This window comes from Macrotis lagotis, chromosome X (genome assembly GCF_037893015.1).
Source record: "Macrotis lagotis isolate mMagLag1 chromosome X, bilby.v1.9.chrom.fasta, whole genome shotgun sequence".
Lineage (NCBI taxonomy): Eukaryota > Metazoa > Chordata > Mammalia > Peramelemorphia > Peramelidae > Macrotis > Macrotis lagotis.
In genome coordinates this window covers 365,026,591-365,052,476 of record NC_133666.1, presented here as the reverse complement: position 1 = coordinate 365,052,476, position 25,886 = coordinate 365,026,591, and the positions used below count along the sequence as shown (strand labels likewise).

The following is a 25,886-nucleotide window of genomic DNA, read 5'->3' as shown; positions in this document are numbered from 1 at the left end:
ACATTTGATATTATTACATATTTATATAATTACATATCAACTGTTAAACTGGATTGATCATTACAATTTAAAGAAAATGCTTTTAGGCAACTAGGTAGGGAACTGAGGTCCTCCTGACTCCAGGGCCAGTGCCTTATCCAGTGCTACACTTAGCTGCCCAAACTTCAGCAAGCTTCTTGAAAAATTAGCTGGGTGACTCCCAAGACAATTGGTAAATAGGTTTACTCAATGATATGGTGGATTAATAAAAGAATCATAATTTTGACATCAGAAGGTCAGTAAACCAAAATATACACTAGAAGCTAAGAATGGTAGCTATATGATACACAAATTATATAAATACAGTTTAATTACAAAGAAGGAATGAGGGAAAGTCTCCAAAGAAGGGAAAAAACAGAAGATTAAGAAAGCATTATCAGACCATTTAATACAGATAACCATTTTTTACTTTTAAATGAAATTTACAGGTTAACATTTCTATAAGCATAAAGTTGCTTTGCAAAGTTCAAAGACCATCAACTGTCATCATTTTGCTTAGATCTTGGCTTAAAAACTACTCTACAAAGCTTGATCATTCTCAGGAAAGACTTTGGCTTGTATATACTGAGAAAAAGGAGCCAACTCTCTTGGAGATCCCCCAATCCTCCTACTTATGTGGCCCAATTTATAAAAACAGCACGTGGTGATAGTATCAAAGCCACTGAAGGCAATCAACTCCAGCAAAGATGCAGTGGGAGTACCAGCAATATTGATATAAAAACAAAAAGGAAATCATGTGTTCAAGAAAGCATATTTCTATCTTGTTCTTCATGGATGATAAGCATTCACATACAAATTCATAAAGAAAATCAAAATTAATGACAATTATGAAAATAATCTTTGTACACAAACTTTTTTATGTAAAGGACAATTTGGAAAAGTTGCAAGGGTAAAACATAAGTTGAAACAGTATTACCAAACATTTAATTAAAATATAAAGAGAAAAAACATAAAATTGTAAAAAGAAAAAGCATAATTTTGCAACTAGGAATATGATTTCATTACAAAGGAAAAGGACAATTTTTGAAAATCATGCAGTTAATGTTTATATAACTATCCGCAATGTTTTTCCTCAATCCAAAATAATCAAAATAAGTATTTACAGTATTTTTGCAAGTCTTTTATCATAGAATATTAAAGATTGAAACTTGGGTTTGAACTATCCAATATTATATTTCTTTTCATGTAAAATACAGACTTGCTCTCTATGTTGTAAAGGATTTTTATGATAACTTTCAATTAAAAAAAGATAAAATAGGATGATAGATGTGAAAAACCCTTGGAAAAGAGAAAACAGAAATAGCTAGTGTTGCTATGTTTATCAAAGAAGGAGAAGGAAAAAATATCATATTTTTTAAAAAATGAATACTGGAATTATAATAGTGAAGTTAAATATTTTTTTTTTGTTTGGACAATTTTGTGGAGCACTCAAATAGGAAATTTCCTCCACTGGCACAGATTGTCTCAAAGTAATTATCGTCCCTTTCATATGGGAACGATTGTTCACACACACACACACACACACACACACACACACACACACACACACACACATAGACATATAAACATCTGGATTTTGTTAATTTCTGTCCCTCTCATTTCTTCTCCTCCACTAAAAAAAGAGAATGACAAGTGAAACAAATAAGTATAGCCAATATCCTCATTGACCTTGTCCAAAAATATTTACTTTAGTTAGCATCTTGAATCTACCAAGTATTTCTGCTCATAGTTTGAAAAGAAACACTTGTTCTAAATTAGATGAGAATTATTTTATTTTAAGTAAGGCTCTTTTAAAAAATATTGCTGCTACTTTCCAATTACTGTTATTTCCCCAAGAACTCTCCAATAGATAAATGTCCTCCCTTTTAATAAGAAAAACAAAAATAGTTTAAGTAATTCAACATAGTGGCCATATATAAAAATGTTTGCATCATTTATGGAACATTAGCTCCTTTGCTGAGGGTTGGAAGTTGGACTTCAACTCTCGTCCTCTGAAGTAGCACATCATGCTGAATGGCAAAGAATTCTGATGATCTTTACCCTTATTTTATTGTAGTCTTCATTTAAATTACATGAAAAATATCTTGAAAAATTTCAGCTGGGGCACTGAGAGATGAATTACTTGTACAAGGTTACAACTTCTCTTAAGCATAAGTTAATGATAGGACTTCAATTCACGTCTTTCTGACTCCAAGACTAGTCCTTTATTTTCTCCTTGCTGTCCCCCCTGTTAAAAATTAAAAGATGGGTAAAGAGGGGAGAGGAAGAAAATGGAGGGAAAGACCAATAACTTAGATTGAAGAACAAAACATATTGTATAATAAATATCTAGAATTTGTTTTACTAATTTACTAATTCTAGAAAACTTAAAAGAAAATAAAAGAAAAATCAAATATAATCTCAGATTTGTGGCAGTTTTTTGATTGTAGCAATGAGCTTCTGAAATATGTCACATTCAGGAAAAAATTGTAAAGTGTATTTCTACTGAAAGTTCCATTAACTATGGAAAGTATTTACCTATCCTTAAATAAACCTTATTGTTAAATTACCATTCATACACAGGTAATTTTTTTAAGAACTCAAAAGACTCATTCTCTATTGTGTATGTATTCCCTCAGCAATATGACTGGATTTGCAGTTATAACCACACCCTGATGCAAACTTCAGCAATGAAAATGAGAAACTCACCCCAAAATGTCTGTTTTAAAATTAGAGAGATTTACCTCTTTTAAATGAAACATACATATATAACTCAAATTGGAAGTCAAACACCATTATTCAGAGCTTTTCTTTTTTGTGATATTTTCTGAATGATTGGTGTCAGCATTCTCTTTTGTTTTTCTTTTCACCAGAATAAAAGATAGTTGAACATTTGTTGACTGTAGAAATAAATTCATGATAAAGCAGACAATCAGAGTTACTAAAGGAGACCATGAATTAGAAAGAGTGCCTTATGCAGAGTAGAAAAAAAAATGTTCCCCAGAGCAACTCCTACCCTTACCCCCAGAATAGCAATGAGGTAAGAACTGAAGCAAATGGATTTTATATTTTAATTTTTTTAAATACAGCAATGATGGTCATGTAAATATTTATATTTCACCCTCTTCTACCAATGACTATTTATTAAATTACACTGTGAGATAATTTATTTCACAGTCAGTTTTAATTAAAACATCTGTTCAGACTCCAAGAGAGTCTATGAATCATTAATTTGGTTACATAGCATTTGTTTCTATATTCTTTTCTCCCCAATAAACTCAAAAGCATGCATTTCATATGATTATATCTACATTTGTTAAAATTAATTAAAACTAATTATCACATAGTGGACATAGAAGTTCAAAGTGATTAAGACTGCCATGCTTTAACATCTTTATGTAAAAGATTAAGATATATAGAGGTCTCCCTTTCCCATAGTAATCAAGGCATTCCCTTTCCCACCTCAGCACAACCTAATTTAGGATGAAATATTACCTCTTCAAGCTAATTTCTCACTAGGGAGCACAGTGCTTTATTCCAGAGGGAAAGAGTCAACACAAATCAGATGATAATTCTGAAAGGAAACTAGGGAGATGTCCACCCTGCCCATATGCATTTATAAGTCTCTTCATTTTCCTCCCCCCACCCCTTTACCTAAGTGTTTTAATGCATCAAGTACTTTATATGCAGATAAAGATTCTCCTTTACTTCTCAGGTTTTTACCCCATTCTAAAATTGTTCTTTTAAAACTGGTTTTGTCTGAGAACAGTTGAATATCTTGACTTAAAAATAAATCTTCAGATCATATTAAGTGTAATTCAGTTAAGGTCATACACCCATTATATGTCAAAGGCACATCCTGAAATCGTCTCCTCCAAACTCCAAAGTCAGCTCTCTTTTCTCTATCACAGTGGTATTATACTCAAATGGGAGTCAATAAACCACACATAAACATAGCTGTGCACTGCACACTGATTTAGAAAACAATATGATAAAATAAATTTGATTCTATTGTACTTTATTTATTTTGTTAAATATTCCCCAATTACACCGTCATCTAGTTTGGAATGGACTGAGAAATGTTTGTAAACCCCATAAAGCCAAGGGTGTTGTATTTGAGTCCAAAGTTCTTGTTGACTTTCCTGTTCCCCATTTATAAGTAACTAAATCATCAGCTATCTAAGCTGATAAATTTACAAGTCTTACAATGGATTCTTATACTGAGGATCTTGTCTCTTATCCAAATATATTTACAAATCTCATCCACTTGATAAAATGTACACACTAGAATGTATCAAATGTATGAATAAAAGTTTGTCTTATGAAGTAAAATCTCTTTCTCAAAGAGAAATACTTCATACTTAGTATATATGAATAAAAATTTATTTAAAAAAGCAAAGCTGTGCATTTCATCTATAGCTTTCCAAGGATTGACAAAAATATATTTTCTAATCACATTTCAGCTAATAGACCATAGTTTGTAAAATTAACTCTATTATACAGAAAGACCAGTGTCCTTAGTTTCACCAATTTAGAATCTAAGAAAAATACATATATATATATATATATATATATATATATATATATATGTATATATATATATATATTCATTATATAAGAGATCATTTGTCTAATAGTAGATCTAACAGGAGTAGCATATCCATTTTTGTATACCCATATCTCTGATTCCCTCTCTAATTTCTGTTTATTTGACCCTTTCCGTAATCATTTATACTTTAAAATGCATACTATAAGATAGATTAAGGAGATCAAATCTTAAATTATCAGATTGCATCATTTGCTCCTAAATTGTGAATGTTTAAAAAAATTAATCTATAAGAATGCTCACTTTTAAGTTTCCAATGTTTGAAAATTGATGAATTTTTATTCTACTGTATTGCCTCCAAATTTATATATTTACATTTATGTAATAATGTTTACATTTTAATCTTAATTCATTTTCATATTTACCATATAAATCAGTGTTTATTTTTACATGTATGAGATGAGTAGTTTCTATCATAAGTCTTTTCACCATTAGGTGAATTATGAAGGACTATGACTATGAATTAGGGAAGCTCAGTGACACAGTACATACAGCTTAAGGCTTGGACAGTAAGAGTTAAGTTCAAATTTGACCTCAAATACTTAATTTAATATTTTTGTGATCTTGGACAAGTCAAAGTCTCTGTTTGTCTAATTTCATCATATATATAAAATGGACATAATAGTGTCTATGTCCCAGGGTTACTGTAAAGATGAAATAAGATAAGAATTATAAAACATCTATCACACAAACATACACAAAACACATGTGTGTATTTCTGTTTGCTAGATAAACTTCAGTTATTATTGAATCTAAATTATAAAATATAAAATATAAATTATAAGCTATAATCCTCAAAAATTGAAATATTCTTAAGAGAACTGAAAGTGAAGTTGACTGAAATGGATGCTTCTAAACTTGAATCAAGTACCTTAAACTTCTAAGTTAACTTTCAAATACCATCAGGGTGTAAAAAAAATCAATAGTTTGTGCATTAAAGATTTTCTATTCAAAGTTTGGCTAATGGAGGAGAGACATATGGTCACCTTCCATTAAACAGTAAAAGAGATTTAAGAAATCAGTCTATTATCAAATGTGTATATATGCAGACTAATAATATGTGAGACAATTTGTAGGCAATTGAATAGTTATTCAAAGAACAAGGCTTGTAGGTCTTTTTATCTTGCTGAGGGGAGAAAAAGGGGAAGAAATATGTATGTATATGCTATGTGTATATATGTATGTAGGTATTTATTTTTGTTATTAAATAAGTGAGGTACTACAAAGAATTTAAGGTACATTTTATTTGTTTCACTTTAGTTGGATCTCTATTGATAATTATTGCCACCTTCTAAAAATAAAACACTGTCTGTAACACTCCAAATATGGACAAATATGAGTAGATTTTTCTATATGTTATTTCTTTGTTGAGAAAATGTTACCTAGAGTTTGGCTTTAACAAGAGACCAACAGTAATGTTCAAGTGTTCAAATGTTATCCACTTAGTCCTGCAGGCAATCTAGCATGAAAGGGAGCTCAGCAAACTGAGCTCACTAAAGCCTTCTGAGGGATGTGGAGTCTTCTGTAGCTAAGATTTTCAGTACTTGTCCATCAAAGGGAGTTTCTGATGTATTTTACCCTAATCCATCAAGAGCAGAAGGATCGTTATCAATAATTTCATTAACTTCAGAAAAGATCCTTCCTTAATAAGAACCTTGAGATTTATTAATTATGTTAAAATACCATAACAAGGCTTGGTATTAGGGCTCATCTTGATGACATCTATAGAGGCTGCTAGATTTCTGAAAGACTAGGTTCACCTTTACAATTGCTAATTTGATCTAATTAGCAGGAGGCCTTCTTTATGGCAAAACTGACCTTTTAAACACTTCTTTTCTTAGGGCTACAGAAAAATCATTTTTAAGTGCTGGTATATATACATATGTGTGTGTATATATATATATATATATATATATATATATATATATATATATATATATATATATATATATATATAGTGTATATATGTATGTAAAACAAAATTCATTGTTCCTAATGTTTAGATTATTTCACTTCATATTAGACTTCTTTGGAGTCATGGTAACTGAATTATTGTACATTTGATTTAGCATTGCCATTCTTTCAAAGGATCAGTAAACAGCTGAACAATTTATGATAATTTTCTGAAATACAGTTTGCAGATAGAGAAGCAACAACAGCAACAAAATATTTGAAATATTAAGTATTAAGTATAATTCTAACAACATAATCCAAGATGGGATAGATTTATTGGAATGATGGCAAGGATTATAGACTGGAATTTAAAAAATATGAAATAGTTCCTGACCAAGCTCATAATCGTGGACCTTACTTCTTCATACTCGTGTAATTTTTGTTTGGTTGATGACTGGATGTGGCCCAGACACAAAATCCATTTCTAATCCCAGTTTTCTTTTTGTTTTATGATTAATGAGTTATGAGAATTTTGAAGGTTTTATTACAATACTAAACAATTACTTTTTAGACCATTATTATTGGTTTCATATTATGGTATTAGAATTATTTTATTGTAATGGAATTTTTTAATCCTATTGAATTATGTGAATAATTTGAAGGGTCTCTAATGTCAGTGAATGAGTACCAAGGCCACTGGTATAGATATCAATCTATTTAGACATTATCATTAGGTCTTCATTCATTTTTTTCTGATAAAATATTTATTCTTTGTCCACTTTTAGAAGAGAAATGAGAATTGAAGAACACCTCTATCTCCAAGAGCTTGGACAAAAAGAAGAGGTCCTCTTTCTTCCCTTTTCCTCCCACTCAGTAGAAATGGTACAAAGATCTTTACAGATATGTGTTTCTGTATACAAACCCTTTTTATGGAATAAGATTTATTTATAGAAGAAGGAAAGGGGTAGACTGTCTTCAGGCATCAAATAGAGGGGGGATTACTTTCAATGGGGGAAGAATTTCCTTTAAAAGCCAGGAATTCTCTACACTTTTAAAACTCCCCCTTTTCTCTCTACGAAGAACTGTATTTAAGGTTCTTAAGACTATATCCGCATCCCTTCAAAAAATAAACATCTTTTAAGAATTAAAACAAGCTCAAAGTCCTTAGATAAACTCAGATACTATCACCTTTGGAGATGACTGGTCTACTTGAAGGAAGGGACCAAATGAAGGATGCAGTGGGTTACTGAAAAGTCTCGGGCTTCTTATGCGTGTGACAGCAGTATAAAAAGGAAGGGTTATTAGGAAACTTCTCAGGCTAATTACTAAACTGCTGGAAGTAAGAGACTGTGGGATGCTGCTGTTGCTAGGTTCCTCTTGTCCTCCTCTTGTCTTCTTGCTGTTGAACAAAAGTCACTATTACCTTCACACTTTTCTTTATGCCTTTCCCTGTTCTAGACACAAGTACCATTCACATTTTCTATCTCTCTCTCTCTCTCTCTCTCTCTCTCTCTCTCTCTCTCTCTCTCTCTCTCTCTCTCTCTCTCAGATCTGGTCATGTGGCTGGATCTATAAGGGCTGTGTCAAACACCTTTCGAGTGGGTGGAAAAAGGGAGGTGCTAGAGGTGATTTAGCACCTGGTTCCAGGTATTCTCCAATGCAAATGCCACAGGGGAAGTGCCCAAGGAGTGGCTAAGACAGTACTCATTTCCCCATGAGTAACATTGCATGTGTTAAGCTTCTCCTGCCCCAGATGGCATGACCAAAATTTCATATGGCTGAGGAAATGGAGATTGAATGAAAAGCACTTTCCACAGTATAGAAAAGTCTCAAACGATTATAGCACTTTCTCTGTGTCCTGTTTCAAAATGATATATGTAAAGCACTATGGAAAATGTTAAGTGCCATATTGTTATTGTTCAGTTGTGCTCAATTCCTCATGATGCCACTGTTTGTTGTTTATTAAGTGGTGTGCAATTTCTCTGTACAATATTTTACAGTTGAAGAATTGAAGCAAATAGCATTAAGTGACTTGGCCAGGGTCATATAGCTAACAAGTATCTGAGACCAGATTTGAACTCTGGAAGATGAGTCTTCCTGACATCAGGCTCTCACTTTAACCTCTGTGTCACTAAACTTCCCAAATTGTCATATCTTTCTTTTATATCTCACTTCGTTGATATTCAAGTAGACGCTTGAAAATTATTATATCTCTAGTAGCATTCTAGTAGTAGAAATATCTAGTAGAGATATTTCATTAGAAAAAGTTCTATTTTGCTCCTTAAAGTTCAGTGCATAGTTTTGGTAATTAATAATAAATAATAAAGTATTCCCTATTACAACTTCAATCAGCTGTGTCCAGTATGTAGTCTTTCATTGATTTTCTGTAAAAGTTGGACTGTGTCAGTCAGTAAACATTTATTAACAGCGGGATTTCTCTTCCACATTGTGCTAAGCATCAGGGATACAAAGAAAGGGGTAGGAGAACCCACAAAAACAAAGATCCTGGAAGCAGGGTGGCCCGGCCTGGCCGGGGCGGAGTCCGCCTGGAGCTGGGGGAGAGGCTCGGCAGGGTCACGGGCGCCCGCGGGGCGAGGGCTCGTGGCAGAGCCGCCCCCCTGCGCCGCGGGGGGCTCCCCGGTCTCCTGGGAGGGTTCGGGGGCGCTCCCGCCCCACCGGATGCCCAGAGTGTGAGCAGGGACGCGCCGGGGCCGGGGCCGGGGCCGGGGCCGGGGCCGGGGCCGGGGCCGGGGCCGGGGCCGGGGCCGGGGCCGGGGCCGGGGCCCGAGGGGGAGGCAAGTGCCCCGAACCGGACCAGCGGCAGAGAGGCCCGAGCCCTCCGGCCTGCTGCGGGGAGCGCGGCCGGCCTCACCTCACCTGCCCACAGATTTATCAAGTGATGTTCTTTTAAGGTTGAAAGGAAAAAAATGTTATTGCTTAAAGTGAACATCATCATTCTAGTCCTTGCTGTCACTCTATTTTTACTAATTTTGCATCATACCTTCCTCGGTTTGAGTGATTTGTTGAAAAGGGAGGTTTCAGATGCAAATCTTGTGAGATTTCAGCCACTAGCCTTTGTGCCTAATGCTCCTGAAAGCTTTATCTATAGGAGTGAAGAGGAGATTCCTGTCGTGATGGCACCCTCTGAAGACAGACTTGGGGGCACAATCGCAGTGTTGAACAGTATTTACCATAATACCCGCTCCACTGTGGTTTTCTACATTGTTACTTTGAATGATGCTGCAGATCATCTCAGATCCTGGCTCAATAGTGGCTCTCTGAAAAACATCAAATACAAAATTGTGGATTTTGACCCTCAACTTTTGGAAGGGAAAGTAAAGGTGGATCCTAAACAGGTGGACTCCGTGAAGCCATTAACCTTTGCCAAATTCTACCTGTCTAACTTGATTCCAAATGCAGAAAAGTCAATCTATATGGATGATGATGTAATTGTACAAGGTGATATTCTTGCTCTTTATAATTCACCTTTGAAGCCTGGGCATGCAAGCTGCTTTTTCAGAAGACTGTGATTCAACTTCTGCAAAAGTTATAGTCCATGCAACAGAGAATCAGTATAATTATATTGGATTTCTGGACTATGAGAAAAAAAAAAGGATTCGAAATCTTGCAATGAAAGCTAGCACCTGCTCTTTTCATCCTGGGGTTTTTTTTTTGCAAATTTAACAGAATGGATACAGCAAAACATTACTTATCAACTGGAAAAGTGGATGAAACTTAATGTAGAAGAAGACTTATACAGTAGAACACTAGCAGGCAGCATTACCACACCCCTTCTACTTACAGTGTTTTATAAACAACACTCAAATATTGACCCCATGTGGAATGTCAGACACCTTGGCTCTAGTGCTGGAAAACGATATTCACCTCAATTTGTGAAGGCTGCCAAACTACTCCACTGGAATGGACACGTTAAGCCATGGGGAAGAACTGCTTCCTATGCTGACGTTTGGGAAAAATGGTATATTCCAGATCCAACAGGAAAATTCAGCCTAATCCGAAGACATGGAGAAATTGCAAATGCTGAATAAATTATAATATAGACTACCAATATTTTCTCAGGAAACAATGAAGGAACTAGTTGGGAAAATGTTTTCCATGAGATGAGAACTTCCATGTGCAACAAATAAATCAACATTTTCTCCTCTAAGTTGTATCAACTAAACCATGAAAACCAATTTACACCTGCCTTACTTTAGAAAAAGTATTTTAATAAGTTAACTTTTATTGCTACCACAGGGAGATTTTGACCAGCAGAAGGAAATGGTATAACCTTCCCTTCACCCAGGACTGATGAGCCATCTTGCAGTTAAATGTTTTTGTTTTACTCCTGTAACCTGTGACTTTGTATGACGCTTTGCATGAAATCACTTAAAACATGGTTACATTCTTTTATAATTTAGTTTTAAAAACATACTTCAGCTATGCTTTCTTGTTTCTTTCAAGAGTTATGAGTTATGCCTCTTAGTTTTTATGACATAGTATTCCAATACCAAAACATTATTTAAAGGTGGTTTTTTAACTTGTTCTAAAAATAAAAATTCAACCCTAAAAAAAAAACAAAGATCCCCCAAAATTCCCTATCCTCAAGGTACATGCATTATGTTTCCTATTCATATTTTGTAATAAGTTAATACAGATTTATGATAAAATATATGGCTGTGAAAAAGAGGTTCAAAGTTTCAACTTTTCAAATTTGACAGATTCTAAAACAAAGCAAAATTAAAGGTTTTGATAAAAAAAATGGTAGCATAGGGAATAGAATCAAAATGGTTAAAATTGAGGCAGATTTTGCATACCTATTGTCACTGAATCTAGTCTTAGTCATTGTTCCACTAATAAAGCACCAGTTATACGATCCATTGCTCCCAAATTATGTCTATCTAGTAATAAAGTTTTTGATATTTAAGAGTATTATTCGAATGTTCCTTCTTGTTAGTAGAGTTAAATCTGCCCCATGACTTCTTTAGGTTTTAGCATGATCAGAGGGACACAAAGGGCTCTTAAGTTTTTAACTTCAGTAGCAATCTATTTAAAATATAAAAGCCATGTAAACTCAGCAGAGGCCAATTCTATCACTATGCAGTTTGCTAGAATACCTAGCTTAAATATTATAGAATATGGTACTGTCCATAGCATGTAGAACAAATGGCAGTTACTGATAATCAAGAAAGTAATTTTCCAACACAAATTTCAGGTCAGGCGTTTTTAGCCTTTTTTTGCATTTGTGTATATGTGATTATCTCCTTTGGCTTTCTAGTAATGCCTATTACACTTTTCTTAGAATAATGTTTAAAAGATATAAAGTAAAATATTGGAAAGGAAAGCAACTACATTAAAGTTCAGTTATCAAAATCTTAAAAACAAACAACCAAAATAAAATCCTCCCAGACACCAGTTTAAGAATATTTGACTAGAGCCAAATCACCTAACTCCACTGTTGAATTCTGCTCAGGACACTGTGATCAAGAATCCAGAAAATAGTAATAATTCTCCAACCCCAAATTAGCTCCTCAATAATCAACCAAGAGATTAAATCTTCTTGGAAAAGGGTTCTGTTATTTCTATTATCATCCACACCAACCTTGGATCAACAAAGCTAAAAGGTCTGAGAATGGAATTGTCCCCTCGTATGGACTCATATGGTTATGTTCTTCACTCCCAAAAGTTACTGGATCATGTCTTTTTAATGCTATTTCAAAAAATTCAAGCCATAGCAGCACTCTCTTGAGGATTAAGATTCTTATGATTCAGGGGGTAGCTAGGTGGCTTAGTAGATAAAGCACCAGCCTTGGAGTGAGGAGTACCTGGATTCAAATCTGGTCTCAGACACTTAATAATTACCTAGGTGTGTGGCCTTGGATAAGCCACTTAACCCCATTTGCCTTGCAAAAACCTAAAAAAAAAGATTCTCATGAATCAAAATAATTTATATTACACATTGCAATCTGTTTTCTTACACACAGAAAGACACCTACACACACACACACACACACACACACACACACACACACACACACACACGGACACACTTCCAATTTCAAGGGAAATAAAGTTTCACATTTGCAGAAAAGCTGCAAAACCTGTAGCACATGAATTGTGTCCTACTGTGAGTTTGTTCATCTAAGCAAAATCTATAGAGAACAATAATGAACATCAGAAAAACTGCAGCCTATCATTTAATGCAATTCAGTCTTTTGGACTAACTTGATATAGAAGATGAATTACCTTTTATCCTTAGAGCAGAATCCCAGATAAGGATTAAGGTCAATGGGAGACATTGTGAGAAGAAAATATACAGTGTGCTTCCTTTTTTTAAAACTTTGTTAAAAGTTCTTAACAACACTTCTAGTCATTATACAAAGAATACATTCAAAGAAGCAAGAAGCCCCATGCTGTCAATAGCTGAATAATGTGTGAATGGAATAAATGCTTCTTAGGGCAGCCTTTTAGTAGAAAATAATATGAACTTAGAATTTAAGATAATTGTAAAAGAACCAATCATATTATAATTCACAGATGTTTAAATTAGTGGTCATTGAATAATGATTATACTAATGAGAAAGGGACTGCATGAAAGGTAGTGCTCTCTAGATCCTTTGAAATATTGGTTGCCCAGGGGAATAATTATGGAGAGATCTTGGAGATTTACTAGAACTACAGCAGTACATGATATATGACTAGGGTTTAGGAAGATATTGGTCAGGCATAAATACATACCCATTGAGAGTCAAACACTAGTGTTTGTTGTATTTTCACCCCCTTCAGAGAAAAAAAAAATACATAATTTGTTCTTTCATTCCTTGTACTTCAATGTTAGTAAAAAGACTTGGACTTAAATTTTATCATTGTGAACTCTGTGACCTCGTACAGATTTTCTACAGAATTCAGATGGCTTGTCAAATGAGTTGGTCGGAATAGCTAATGCTTAGATCTTTCTAGTCTTAGACCTATGATAACTAAAGCAGGAGTGGTGGAGGTGACAAAGGGGAGGGGAGGGGAGTGGAGAGAGAGAATAAGAAGGGGGAGACAGAAGATGAGGAAGAAGAGGAGGAAGCATATCACCTCAGAAGCAGTTGGAGACAATCCTGGATCCTGACCCCAAGAACATTTGGAATAGAAATGCTTTCAGGTCACTTCCTTCTGTTGTCATTTTGGAAAGTAACCCTATCAATATATAGGCTTCTAAGTGCTCCTGACAGTGCTATAATCACATCTATTAATATTGTTTTTTCTGAGATTTTATTTTGTTCTAGTTTCATTCTCAGCAAAATATCATGACTTCGGTCATTTGGTACTAATATTATCAGACTAAGAAAACCCACTATTATTAATCCCCAAATAACCTTCCTACTAAAGAAAATTATCTTATTTGATAGCTTTCTATCTCAGAGAAAGTTATTTCAGCAACACAACTTTCAATTTCCTCATTTGACAAATGAGGAATGAATCAAGCTTAAAATAACCAACATCACTTCCCACTCTATATCTGTGTATCTTTGAAGGCAGGAAAGGATGGAATTAGAATATGCAAATGCATTAAAATAAAATGTTTTAGTGTTTAAAAAAAAGTCAAATTTGGAACCCCCAAAGTTCTATTTTCATGAGGATCATAAGGACAATTAATAATTACTAAATAAGACCACATATGGTAGAAGAGAAGCAATAAATGAAGATTTCTTGAGGTGGGAGAAGTATTGGTGTACTAGAAGCAAACAGAAATGTAAATTAAATTCAGATACCAAATAAAAGAGCTATTTCTTTTGAACAATTACACAAGGAAAGGAAAGAGTGTATATCTAAGAGGACATAAGTAAGTAATATTAAACAATGGCATCAAAGAGTTTTATAAGTTAAAAAAGTAAGTCAAGGAGTGGAGAATTGAACCAGTCTATACAAATGAAGCAGTACCCAAGTATTATGAATAAAATTAATTTCAAGAAAAAGTACTGAACTAAAAGCAGAATGAAATAAGAAAAATAGAAAATAAATAAATGGAGAAAAAGGGAAACCTAGTCATCATAAGCTTTCAATATAATTAAATTCCACTATAGTTAAACAAAGGTAAGAATGGTTAAGAAACAAAAAGATATTTAAAAAATCAAGAATAATGCAAATTCTTATACTCAACTATAAGTTTAAAAAACAAGAATTTTTAGAGGAAATAAATTAACTATTCTAAACTACTCAAAATAATAGTATATTCAATAGATATCTTGCATAACCAAAATTTAGAAAATTCTTAAGCCATAATGGAAGATCCAAAGTAGGAAAGATATCATGACAATACAAATAATAATTTATCAAATATTTACTATGTAAATAGCTTTTTTTGACTTGATAGAATTTTTTTCAATGACATGTAAAGACAGTTTTCATAGTTCATTTTAATAAGATTTTAAGTTCCAAATTGTTCTCTCTCCCTCTAATGCTTCCTCATTCCCATAACAGTAAGCAATCGGATATGTTATACATATTCGATCATATTAATCATATTTCCAAGTTAGTGATATTCTGAAAGAAGAATTATGGGAAAAAAAAGGAAAATCATGAGAAAGAAAAAACAAAAAAGATGAATAGTATTCAACAATCTACATTCAAAGTCCAATTTTTTTTTCTCTGGATATGGATAGTCTTTTCCTTCATGAGGATTTTGAAATTGTTTTGGATCTTTTTATTTCTGAAAAGAGTTGCTTACCTCACAATGGTATGTTACAGTATACAAGGATCTCCTGCTTCTGCTCATTTCACTCAGCATTGGTCTATGAAACTCTATGCAAGTTTTTTTTTCCCCTGATCTCTGAATGCTCATCATTTCTTACACTTATATAGTGTTCCATTACATTCATATACCAAATGACCTGTCATTCCCCAACTGATAGGCATCCCATCAGTTTCCAATATTTTTTCTACCACAAAATGAACTGCAATAAATATTTTTGGATATGGGGGCTTTTCTCTTTTTTATGATCAATTTGGGATACAGACAAAATACTATTGTTGGATCAAAGGGCATGCTCACTTTGATTGTCCTTTGAACGTACTTTTAAATTGCTCTGAAGAATGGTTGGATCAATTCACAGCTCCACCAGAATTGCATTCATGTTCCAATTTTGCCACGGCCTATCCAACCTTTATCAATTTCCGTTTCTATCATATGAGCCAATCTGACAGGTGTGAGGCATATCTAAAAGTTGTTTTAATTTCCATGTCTCCGACTATAAATCATTTTAATTTCTTCATTATGAAAAACTGTTTGTCCACATCCTTTGAACATTTATCAATTGGGAAATCACTTATATTCTTATAATTTAACTCAGTTCACCATGAACTTGAAAAATAAGGACTTTAACAGAAAGACTAACTGAAAAAATTGTTAACAGCTTTCTACTTTCCTGCTAATCTTGGTTGCATTGGCTGTGCAAAACCTTTTAATTTAATGTAATAAAGTTATCCATTTTGCATGTCATAGTATTCTTTATCTCTTATTTGTCACAAATTCTTCCCTGTTCTATAGCTCTGACAGATTATCTTTTATCCTCCCAATTGAATTATGGTATCCCCCTTTATGTCTACATCATATGCCCATTTTGATATCTTTATATAGATTGCGAGATGCTGGTCTATGCCTAATTTCTGCTCTATTTTCCAATTTTCCTAGTAATTTTTGCCAAATAGAGATTTCTTAACCCAGAAGTTTAAATTTCTGGGTGTTTTAAACAAGAGATTTCTATAGTCATTTCCCACTGTTTCATGTGTAACTAACATACTCTATTGATCCATCACTTTATTACTTAGGCACTATCAAATAACACTGATGATTGTTACTTACTAATATAGTTTTAGATTTAGTACAACTAAGCTGTATTCCTTTTTGGTTTTGTTCTTCATTAATTCCTTTAATATTCTTGACATTTTTTTGTACCAGATGAATTTCTTTATTACTTTTTATATCTATATGAAACTTTTTTGGTAGTTTGATTGGTATGGCATTGAATAAGTAAATTAATTTAGGCAAATTGTTATTTTTATTATATCAGCTCAGTCTTCCCTTGAACAACTGATATTTTTCCAGTTTCTAGACCTGAAATTATTTGTGTGAAAATAATTTTATAATTGTGTTCATATAGTTACTGGGTATGTCTTACCAGAAAGACTCCCAAATATTTTATATTTAAAAGGATTTTCTCTTCCTACCTTTTACAGCTGTGTTTTGTTAGTATTATACAAAAATGTTGATGATTTATGTAACTTTATTTTGTAACTTGCAACTTTCCCAATGTTGCTAATTATTTCAAGTAGTTGTTTTACTTGATACTCTAAAATTCTCTAGGTATAGCCTCATATCATCTGCAAAGCATTGTATTTTATTTCCATATTACATATTCTAATTTCTTCAATATATTTTTCTTCTATTATTGCTAAAGCTAACATTTCCAGTACAATATTAAATAATAGTGATGTTAGCCTTGTATTGTTACATTTAATGCTTGATGATGATTTTAGAGAGATACTATTTGTCATTTTCAGGAAAACTCCATTTATTCCTTGCTCCCCAGTGTTTTTAATAGGAATGGGTGCTGTATGTTGTCAAAAGCTATTAATGTATCAGTAAGATAATTAAATGATTCCTGTTGTCTTTGTTAATGATGCTATGTTAATAATGCTGAAAGGTTTCCTAATATTGAACAAGTCCGGCATTTCTGTTAAACCTCACCTGATGATAGTGTATAGCATGCTGATAAATTATTGTAATCTCATAATATTTTATTTAATTTTGCATGAATAATTATTAAGGAAATATAAATTTTTAATATGTTTTATTGATATTTTACTTTTCTAAATATATGTTTGATTTTTTTAACATTCATTCATGTGGTGATGCATATATCTAAGTTACAAAAACTGATTCTAACCTCCCTTCCTACAACCCTCCCCTCAGTGGTGAACAATCAGGTTAATATTGTACTTACACATTTGTGTTAAGCATGTTTACAGGATACTTGCTTTTGATATGAGGAATTAAGTTTAGAGGGAAAGAAATCAATAAGAGATATTTTTAACTTGAATGTAGTATTCATCAAATTCTGAAGGATATTTTGTTTTCTTCTGTTCTGTTTTGTTTTTCTTCCTCTGCATGGGGGACAGCATTGGCCATAGCTGGTCTAAAAGAGTTGTCCTCCTGAGAATAGCTGAATCCTTCAGGGTTGATCATCTCACAATGTTGTTGTTAATGTGGGTATTGTTTTCTTGGTTTTACTCCCTTCCCTCAGGATCAGCTCCTGTAATTCCTTCCATACTTCTCTAGAGTACAACCATTTGTGGTTTCCCTTTAGAACAATAGTAGTCCATAATATTCATGTACCATAACTTGCTTGACCATTCATACATTGATGGGCATTCCATCAATTTCTAAAACTGCCACCAAAAAGAACTGCTATGAATATTTTTTGAACATGTGGAATTTTCCCCATTTTTTTATTATTTCTTCTGGGCATAGGCCTAGATTGGAATTTCTGGGTAAAAGGATATGAAAAATTTTATTCCTCTTTGAGCATATTTTCATATTGCTCTCAAGAATGATTGGATAATTTCACAACTCCGCCAGCAATGCATTAATGTCCCAATCCTCCACAAACTCTCAAACATGGATAATTTTCAGTTATGTCATTTTAGCCAATCAGAAAGGTGTGAGGTAATGCATCAAAGTTGTTTTAATTTGCATTTCTCTAATCAATAATGATTTGAACCATTTTTTCATATGACTATATATATATACATACATATATATATATATATATATAGAGAGAGAGAGAGAGAGAGAGAGAGAGAGAGAGAGAGAGAGACAGAGAGAGAGAGAGAGAGATTTATTTTCTTCATTTGAAAATTGTCTATTCATTTCCTTTGACCTTTTATCTATTGGGAAGTAACTTGCAACTTATAAATTTGTTGCAACTTAGTTTTCTATATATTTTAGAAATGAGACCTTTATCAGAATTCCCAGTTGTGAAGAATTTTTCTCAGCTTTCTGCTTTCCCACTAATTTTGGCAGGATTGATTTTATTAGTACAAAACTTTAAATTAATATAATCAAAATCATTTATTTTGTAGTTTTAATGTACTCTATTACTTGTTTGGTCATAAATTTCACCCCTTTCCATAGGAGTATTTCTCAGTCTATTAGTTTATCTATGGTGTTTTATGAATAAATTTATGAATAAATCCTGTTCCTATTTGACCTTATTTTGCTAAAGGGTGTGAGAAGTGGATCTATGCATAGTTTTCGACCATACATTTTCCAGCTTTCCCAACAATTTTATCAAATAGTGAGTTATTATCCCAGAAGCTAATGTCTTTGTATTTATCAAATAGTAGATTACTGTCGTCATTTCCTACTGTTTCTTTTGAAGCTATCATAATTCATTGATCCATTGCTTTATTTCTTAACCAGTATGAGGCAGTTTTGATTACTGCTAGTTTATGTTGTAGTTTTAGTTCTGGTAGAGCTAGGCCCTTAATTTACATTATTTTCCTATCAGTTCCCTAGCTATTCTTGACCTTTTGTTGCTCCGGATGAATTCTGTTATTATTTTTTCAAGCTTGGTAAAATAATGATTTGGTAGTTTGATTGGTACTGTACTAGATAAATAATTTAATAGGAATAGAGTAGTCATTTTTACTATATTAGCTCAACCTAAGCATGAGTAATTGATATTTTCCCATTATTTAGATTTAACTTTATTTGGGGGAGAAGTGCATTATAATTGTGTTCACACAGTTTCTGGGTTTGTCTTGGGAGGTAGATTCCTATGTAGTTAATGATGGTTACCGTTACTTTAAATAGAATTTCTCTTTCTGTCTCTTACTCTTTGGTTTGGTTGTTCATATATGGAAAGCATGATGATTTATATGGGTTTACTTGTGTGGGTACTACCTTGCTGAATTTGTTAATTGTTTCAAGGAGTTTTTAGATAATTTATTCAGATTCCCTGTTATATTGTCTGCAAAGAGTGAAAGGATTGCTTCCTCATTGCCAGTTCTGATTCCTTTTATTTCTTTTCCTACTCTTATAGCTAGACCTAACATTTCTAAAACTCTATTTAATAGTAATGGTGATTATGAGCATCCTTGTTCCACCCCTGAGCTTATTGTAAATGATCCAAGTTTATCCCCATTACATATAATATTTGAGGATGGTTTTTAGATAGACAGCACTTATTATTTTAAGGAAAATTCCATTTATTCCTAAATTTTCTAGTATTTTAATAGAATTGATGTGTATTTTATCAAAGACTGTTTCATCATGTATTGAGATAATCATATGATTTCTATTGGGTTTGCAAGTGATATTTTCAATTAAGTTGAAATTTTCCTAATAATGGAATAAACTTGCCTACCTGGTATTATAATTTTTGTGTAATTTTATTGCTAATTTTTTTTGCAAGGCAAATGGTGTTAAGTGGCTTATCCAAGGTCACACAGCTAGGTAATTTTTAAGTATCTGAGGACAGATTTGAATTCAGATACTCCTGACTCCAGGGCCAGCACTCTATCCACTGTGCCACTTAGCCACCCTGTAAAATTTTATTTAATATTTTTGTAACAATGTTCCTTAGGGTCATTGCTCTATAATTTCCTTTGCCTGTTTTGGTTTGTCCTGATTTAGGTATCAGTGTTATGTCAGTGTCATAAAAGGAATTGATTGAACTCCTTCTTCTCCTATATTTTTATTTATTTATTTTTTAGATTTTTTTTTTTTCAAGGCAATGGGGTTAAGTGGCTTGCCCTAGGCCACACAGATAGGTAATTATTAAGTCTCTGAGACCAGATTTGAACTCAGGTATTCCTGACTCCAAGGCCAGTGCTTTATCCTCTGCGCCACCTAGCGGGCCCTTCTCCTATATTTTTAAATAGCTTATGCAGGAAAGGAATGAATTGTTCCTTAAATGTTTGGTAGAATTCACATGTAAATTCATCTGGACCAGGAGACATTTTTCTTAGGGAGTTTATTGATGGTTTCTTCAATTTCTTTTTTCTGAAATGGGCTTATTTGTGCATATTATTTCCTCTTTTGTTAATCAGGACAGCTTGTATTTTTGTAAATATTCATCCATTTCATTCAGGTTATCCAATTTATTGGCAGATCTGGAAAGTAGCTCTGAACTATCTCTTTAATTTCCTCCTCATTGAGGTTAGTTCACCCTTTTCATTTTTGATACTTGCCATTTGGTTGCCTTCTTTTTTTTTTTAATCAGCTCAACCAAAGGTTTATCTATTTTCTTGTTTTTTTTCATAAAATCAACTTAGTTGTATTTATTGGGTCAATGGTTTTCATACTTTCAATTTAATTAAACTCTGATTAGAGTTTTCAGAATTTCTAATTTGTTATTTAATTGGAGATCTTTAATTTGTTATCTTTTACTAGCTTTTATAATTTCCCTATCCAATTCATTCATCTCCTCTTTCATATTTTACTGATATAAGATTTAGAGATATAAAGTTTTCCCTCAAAACTGAGTTGACAGTCACCCACAAATTTTGGTATGTTGTCTCTTTATTACTGTTTTCTTGGATATAGTTATCATTTTTTTCTATGACTTGTTATCTGATCCCCTCATTAATTAAAATTAAATTATTTAATTTCCAATTAGGTTTTAGTTTCTCTTTCCATGACCCTTTATTCCATGTAATTTTTATTGCAATGTTGTCTGAGAAGTATGCTTTCTGCATTTGATTAAGAGGTTTTTATGCCCTAGAACATGATCAGTTTTGGTATAGGTGCCGTGTACTGCTGAGAAAAAAATGTATATTCTCTCCTACCCCCTTTAAGTTTTCCCCAGGAGTCTAAGTTTTCTAAGTTTCCATTCACCTTCTTAACTTCTTTCTTGATTATTTTATAGTTAGATTTATCTTGTTCTGAAAGAAGGCTGTTGAGGGCCCCATTATAAAATTATGCTATCTTTAGGTTCATACATGTTTAATAATGATATAACTTCATTACCTATGGTGCCTCTTAAGAAGATGTAGTTTCCTTCCTTATCCCTTTTAATGAGAGCTATTTTTGCTTTTGCTTTATCTGCTATCAGAATGGCTACCTAATTTTGTATTTCCCTCCATGCTATCTTTCCACATTAATTTTTTTCTTTCCTTTCCTCTTATTCCTCCTCAGCAAAATTTTACTCTCTTTTCCTTTTATCTTTTATTTTAATTTAACTTTCTGTTTATTTTCACTTAAATCTTCAATTTTCCTTTTATCGGTCCCTTCTTCCTTTATCTTTTCCTTCCCCTACAACCCCTTTCCCCTTTCCGGTAGAGTAGGATAGATTTTTAAACCCAAAGGGGAATGTATCTTATTCCCTATCTGGACTAAATCTATTGAATAAAATTTACTCAGTGTTCATACTCTTTCTTCTTTTCCTCTAAAATTATAAATCATTGTCCCTCTTCACCTGGTGTTATTTATCACACAGGAACAACTAATACTCAAGCACAGTTTGATTAATTGATTGCTTGATAAACTCAAATTGTTATCAAAATAACATCACAGATTAATTAATTGCTTTATTGCTTAACAGCAGCATTGTCTCAAAGACACGAAGTACCCTCCCCTCTGCTGTCTCCTTAGAAATATACTTTTCAAGAGGTTTAAATTACATCAAATTATAATGATTTTTTCCTTATCTAGTTTTCAAGTTCCCTCCAAAAACACACAATCCTCATGAATCAAAGTATCATCCAAAGCCAAATCATTTCATGAATTATTTGTACCCCTCCCAGATTTATACCCCTATTTTCTCCCACACTTACTCCTCCTCCCCACTCAAGGTACATAACCTCTTGTTAAGTGAAATAAAGATTAAGTCAAATTCTGATTTAATTAACTCTAAGAATCTTAAAGGCCTCTAAGCACTGGGAGGTTCTGAAGGTCTCACTTGAGTACTTTAAAAATAATTGAAAAGTTAGGGTAGAAACTGACTCAGAACTGCACAGCTTATGATACCTTTATCAGAGAAGATGCTAAGCTTTGTCAGCACAGCAGGACTGAAGTGGGTCAAAGGCTACTGGGACACTTAAGTTTATTGTTTAACACCTCAGCTTTTCATCTGTACTTTTTACCTCAAGTATAGTGATGTCAGCTTGGAGCTTTTCAATGGAGAGACAAGACTATACCCATATCCTCTAAGTTCACTCTCTTCAATTATATTTGACTCTTTAATTATCCTGAGAAAAGTAAAATTTTCAAGAGTTATAAATTTATATCTTCTCTTTTAGGGTTCTAGAAATTTCATGATATTGACCAACATTTGTTTTGTTTTGTTTCTTCTTATTATTTTTGTTTACCTTTTTATGCAACTCTTGAGTTGTGTATTTGGTGATTGCATTCTCTGTTCAGTTCTGGTCGTTGGGTCAGGAGTTTTATTCTGGGGTCTCATTCTTGTTGGGGGGGTAGATCTCTGTATTCTTTCAATAGTTATATTGCCTTCTTATTCAAGTAGATTTGGACAGTTTTCGCTAATCATTTCCTACACAATATTTTCCAGGTTCTTTTTAAATCTAGGCTTTCCGATGATTCTTAGATTATCTCTCCTGAACCTATTTTCCAGGTCATTCATTTTTCTAAAAGGTACTTTACATTTTCTTTTTTTCAATCATTTTATTTGTTTGATGGAATCTTGTAGTCTCATAGATTTCATTGTTTTCTTTTTGTTCAATTCTAATTTTATGGGGTCTATATTATGTAATTAACTTTAGTATTTCCTTTGTAAAGGTGTTGAATTCTCTTGTCATTTTTTCATAATTTTCCTTCATGACTCTCATTTCTTTTTTCCCATTTCCTTTCTTCCTCTCTTCTTTGGTTTTTACATTCTTTCTTAAGCTCTTCTGTGAGCTTTTGGACTTGAGTCCAGTTCATAGAATATTTTGAGACTTCCCTGTGAGTGATTTTTCAGTGATTTCCTCTTCCAACATGGCATTGTTATTATATTTATCTTCATAGTAATTTTCTATAGTGAGCATTCTTTTTTGCTCATCTTTGTTGTTTTAGCTCTGTTCCTGATATATAGGAGTAGAGATCCAAGTTTTGTTTTATTTTGGCTGGGACTGGGGTCTGATCCCTGGCTCATCATTGCCCAAGATGTTGTCTATGCAATTCAGGCCTTGCCTTTGCAATAGTTTATTTCCCCTTTGTCTCCAGATTCTGACTTACCAGTGATTAGTTCCCAACCCAGTTCTGTCTTCTGCCCTGCTATTCCCAGGGTTCAGACTTTGCTTGGGGTTGGGATCCTTGCTGCTGGCTTGCTATCTAGCTGTGGGGACCTCTGCTATGGTCAAGCTTTTGGGACCTGTAGTTCACTGGGGCTAAAAGCCTTCCACTGACTTTCCTATTCACTCATCACCTGGGCTTTACTTCTGCTTTTCTCCAAAAGAGAGAGACCTTCACTGAAGATCCCCCACTAAGTCAACTGTGGAAACCTTCTTTGGATCTTTTATTATCTTGGTATGATCTGTAGCTTGAATATCAGTTTAGAGGCTTCATTTATCTTTGGTAGGGAAAAATTCTGGGAACATTTATTGTCATGCCACCATCTTGGCTCCACCCCAAAAGTCATCTATAATTTTCTTTCTCTGTTTTGATTTTTCTGATTTATTAGCAAAAATTTGTGTAATTAAGTAAGGACTCTATGTCTTTTTTTCTAAATAATTTATATAGAATTGGAATAAATTGTTCTTAAATGTTTGGTAGAATTCACCTGATAATCCATCAAGCTCTGAAGATTTTTTTCTAAGGGAATTCATTAATGGATTCTTCAATTTATTGTTTCTGAAGTCAAATTAACTAAAGTATTCTGTTTCTTGCATTTACTTGGATGATTTGTTTTAAATTTTATACACATTCATCAGCTTCTCTTAATTTGGCTTATTCACTGTCATAAATTTGGGCAAAATTGCTTTAAATTCTTGCTTTAATTTTCTTTCCATTTGTGATTCATTCATCCTCTTCGTTTTTGATATTGGTAAGTTGCTTTTCTTCTTTGTTTAATCAAATTAATCAACAATTTATCTATTTTACTTTTTCATCAGTAGAGCACTTAATTTTGTTAATTAGTTCAATAGTTTTCTTATTTTGAATTTTATTACTTTCTCCTTTTATTTCAGCATTTCAAATTTAGTATTTTAACTTGGTATTTTTAATTTGTTCTTTCTCTAATTTTTTTGGTTGCTTGCCCAATATATTCATTTCCTCTTTCTTTACTTTATTCATGCAAGCATTTAGAGATATGAATTTGGTTGCATTCCAGAAATTTTGGTATATTTGTCTCTTTTATTATTATTCTCTTGAATGAAATTATTAATTTTTATGATTTGCTGTTTGACAGTCATTTTTAAGATTAGATTATTTAATTTCCAATTACTTCCATGGCCTTTTTTACATGTAACTTTTATTGCATCATTATCTGAAAAAAATGACTCATATTTCAGCTGTTTTGTATTTGATTGTGAGATTTTTATTCCCTAATATATAGTCAATTTCTGTGGAAGTGCTATGTCCCACTCAAATATATATATATATATTCTGCTCTAAACTTATATCCACTCTTTGTGCATTGCTCTGCTTCAAATGTGTTTCTTGTAAACAGTGTATTGTAGGATTCTGTTTTTTAATTCACTTTGTTTCCCACTTCCCTTTAATAGGGCAGTTGATCCAATTCACATTCACAATTATGATTACTAACTACATGTTTCCATTCTTCTTATTTTCCTGTTTATACTTTTCTTTCTCTTTTCATCGGTGTTTTACTTCTGACATCTTTCAATCTGCCCTCCCTTCTATCATCCCTTCTTCCTTTTTCTCCCTTTACTCTTCTACTACAGCTATGCTTTGTAATTTCTCTTCTGTCCAACTCCTTTTTCTTTTCCCTTTCATCATCTAATTTTTTTTAAGGTAACATAAATTTCTATACCCAACTGAATGTGTTTGTTATTCCCTCTTTCAAACAAAACTAAAGATAACAAGATTCAAATGATGCTCAGTTCTTCCCTCCATTTCCTCTACTGTAAAAGCCTTCCATGTCTCTTCATGTGATATGATATATTCCATTTTGGTCTCCCCCTTTCATCTTCTCCCAGTTCAATACATTTTTCATCTTTTAATTTAGTTTATATCATCACATCAAAATTAACTTATACCCACACCCTCTGTCTATATACAACATTCTAACTCCCCTAATTAAGATATATCTCTCAAGAATTATAAGTATCATTTACCCACACAGCCTTTTCATGTTTTCCTTGAGTTTTCATTTGAGGACTGAATTTTCCTTTTGCCTGTCATCTTTTCATTAAGAAAGTT

At 33.0% G+C, this 25,886-nt stretch overlaps 1 pseudogene; it reads left to right on the top strand.

Annotated features, from left to right (window-relative positions):
* The first annotated feature begins 9,444 nt into the window (after positions 1–9,444).
* LOC141500855 (glycosyltransferase 8 domain-containing protein 1 pseudogene) lies at positions 9,445–10,885 on the top strand (annotated as a pseudogene).
* The last annotated feature ends 15,001 nt before the right edge of the window (positions 10,886–25,886 follow it).